Source organism: Macrotis lagotis, chromosome X, assembly GCF_037893015.1.
Source record: "Macrotis lagotis isolate mMagLag1 chromosome X, bilby.v1.9.chrom.fasta, whole genome shotgun sequence".
Taxonomy (NCBI): domain Eukaryota; kingdom Metazoa; phylum Chordata; class Mammalia; order Peramelemorphia; family Peramelidae; genus Macrotis; species Macrotis lagotis.
In genome coordinates this window covers 7,127,636-7,131,281 of record NC_133666.1, presented here as the reverse complement: position 1 = coordinate 7,131,281, position 3,646 = coordinate 7,127,636, and positions in this window count along the sequence as shown.

The following is a 3,646-nucleotide window of genomic DNA, read 5'->3' as shown; positions in this document are numbered from 1 at the left end:
CTTTCTGCAAAGTACAATGAAAAGAGTAGAAACTCTTTTGTGGCATGCTGGAGGGAGTACTGGGAGTCAAAGGATCAAAATGCAAATCTACCTCTGTTGTTTTTGACCTTCTGAAAGTCCCCTCTTCTTTCTCAGTCTCAAGTTTCCTCATCTGTAAAATAAAAAGGTTGGACTACTTAGGCTCTGAAATCCCTTCCATTCCATATTTAGGAACCTGTGAACATATGACGTCAGAGGACCTGAGTAAAATCAAAAAGTTAGCCTAGCTAGCCTCTGAGATTCCTTTCAGTTTAAAATCTAAGATCTTCTGTGTCACTTTGGACAAGTCACTCCCCCTCCTTAAGTCTCAACTTCCTCATCTGTTAAATGAGAGAGTGGGACTCAGTGTCCTCTGAAGCTTCTTCTAACTCTAGATTTGAGATACTGACTTGAGATAATCAGTCTTTAAGATCCCTTCTCCCTATACTGCTGAGGCAGAGGGATATGGAAATATGGAAAGTGGGGAATGGGCTTGGAATAGCATGACTTTATTCAAACTTGGGGATTAGTCTAAGCCTTGATGAAGTCATTTCCTCAGTCACATTACCGGTCACTTGAAGATATCTGTTTGTTTCTCATTAGGAAAATACCATAAAAAATAATTCTGTCTTCTTTTGTCCTTTTAACTTTGTTAATACTCCAAAATAGGCTGTATACAAACAGAATAGAGAGGCAAGAAATTGTCTATGCTTTTCAATAAGCAAAGACTATTTAAATAACTCCAGGCAATCATCTCATTAAAACAATCAAGGACTGCTACATGCTGATCTATCCTGGTGAATGTCCTCCTCTTCCAGTGGCTGCCAGACACTATAAAAGCAAATGACCATCCACAAAGTGGCATCCTGCAAGAATCAGAAGGCTTGTCCTTCCTGTAGGTGTTAATAAATCCTCAGATTCGGTGCCAATTGGAAGGCAGAGACAGAAAGGTGGAGAAGGCAGAGGAAGGCAAGCTTCCAAGAAAAAGACTGTGATTTACAATGAAGAGGAAATCTGGGGAGAATTCTAGAACCTCAAGATAAACCTAGCTCCCATTCCTTTCATGCTTTAAAGTTATAGAATATGTTCTCAGCTTATCTTTGGGTAAGGAAAGGAAGTATTATCTATTATCCTCATTTTACAGCTGATAAGCTGAATACCAGAGACAAAGCAACTTGCCTATAGCTACAGAGCAAGGAAAGACCAAGCCTAAGGATTGTTTTTTTAGTATAAATAGACTTAATTGAAACCATTGCCTCTGTACTAAGACGGAGAATTGTATCTAAATAATCACAAGCTGTAGCATCTCACAGCTTCTAAAAAGAATGTCAACAATTACAATGATCATGAATACCATCATTGTTAATCACATTTAGAAAACATTTTTATTTTTTATTTAAATAGTATTTTGCTTTTTCTTATTTCATGTGAAGATAGTTTTCAAAATTCATTGTTTTAGTAGGCACTGCCTTTACTCACTCATTGACTCCTCATACCCTACATCTACTGTTCAGAATCTTTACATCTCTCCTCAAGCTCTCGGTACTTTTTTTTAATGGAAGAAGCAATTTTTTTTTCAATTACTATGAAAAAGTAGTTTTCGACATTCATCCATTTGCAAGTGTATGAGTTCCACAGTTTTCTACCACTTTTCCTCCTCCCCTCCCCATCTGGTAAAGGTTGTACATGTACAATGGTATTTGCCATATTTCCATGTTAGTCATGTTGTCAAAGAGAAATTAGAAATAAGGGGGGGAAAGTCATTAGAAAGAAAGAAAAAACAGGAAAGAAATTTTTAAAAGTAAACATAGTATGCATTGTTCTGCATTCAGACTCCATAGGTTTGTTTGTATTTTGGTTTTTGCTGTTTTTGCTGGCTATGGATGCTATTTTCCATATCAGGTCTCTCAGGATGATTTACAGTATTCTCCTGGTTCTGCTCACTTCACTCAGCATCAGTTCATGCAAATACTTCCATGCCCTTGTAAAGTCCAGTTGCTCATGATTTCTTATAGAATAGTACTCTATTACATTACATTCATATACTTGTTCAGCAATTCCCCAGTTGATGGGCATTCCCTCAATTTTCAATTCTTTGCCACTACAAAAATAATTGTTATAAATGTTTTTGTATATGTGTGTCTTTTCCCCTTTTTTATGATCTCTTTGAGATATAGAACTAGTAGTGGTATTGCTGGATCAATCAACATTCATTTTTTATAAGATTTTGAGTTCCAGAGTTTTCTCCCTCCCTTCTTCTCAAGATGGCAAGCAATCTGTCAGAGGTTATACATGTGTAATCATGGTAACCATATTTCTACATTAGTCATCTTGTAAAAGAAGAAATAGAACAAAAAGGGAAAACCATGAAAAAAACACAAAGATAATGAACAATATGCTTTGAACTCCATTCAGACCCCATCAGTTCCTTATTTTTTATTAAGTATTTATTTATTTATTTTGAATTTTACAATTTTCCCACTAATCTCACTTCTCTCCCTCCACCCCTCACAGAAGGCAGTCTGTTAGCCTTTTCATTGTTTCCATGCTATACATCAATCTAAGTTGAAAGTGATAAGAAAGAAATCATATCCTTAAGGAAGAAAAATAAAGTATAAGAGATAGCAAAATTACATAATAGGATAACAGTTTTCTTTAATCAAAGATAATAGTCTTTGGTCTTTGTTTATACTCTACAATTCTTTCTCTGTATACAGCTAGTATTCTCCATCGCAGATACCCCAACATTGTGTCTGATTATTGCATTGATGGGATGAGAAAGTACATCAAGGTTGATTATCACCCCCATGTTGCTGTTAGGGTGTACAGTGTTTTTCTGGTTCTGCTCATCTCACTCAGCATCAGCTCATGCAAATCCCTCCAGGCTTCTCTAAATTCCTGTCCCTCCTGGTTTCTAATAGAACAATAGGATTCCATCACAATACATATACCACAGTATTCTTTCTTGAATGTGGATAGCACTTTTCATCAGAAGTCTTTTGGAATTGTCTTGGATCATTGTAATGCTGAAAACTAAGTCTGTCACAGTTGATTACTACATAATGTTGCTGTTACTGCATATAATGTTCTCCTGGTTCTATTCACATCACTCAGAATTAGCTCATGCAACTTTGAGAAGAATTTTTTTTGAAGAATTATATTTTTATTTTCTGTTTAAATACATTTTTGTTAACTCTAAATTATGTTTAAATCACCTTAATTCCCCCAACAGTCCTCCCATTACCCCTTCCAGAAGGCTATACATATACAAATAATACAAACATGTATTTCTGAAAATATATGCAATACACAACACTTATGGATCTCTATTCCCTTTAAAATGATGGGGGAGGGGATGATATTACATATCTATCTAGCTATTCTTTTTTTAATGTTTAATTTTAACATTTTATTTGTTTACCAATTATATAAAATAGTAATAAGTACCCACTATTTTTTGTAAGGCTCTGAATTCTACAAATTTTCCCCCTCCTCCCTTCCCTCCCCCCCCAACAGAAGGCTATCTGACAGTCTCTACATTGTTTTCATGCTACACATTGATGTAAATTGAATGCTATAAGAGTAAACATTGGGTATTATAAACATGAACCCCCCCCCCCCCAGAGGA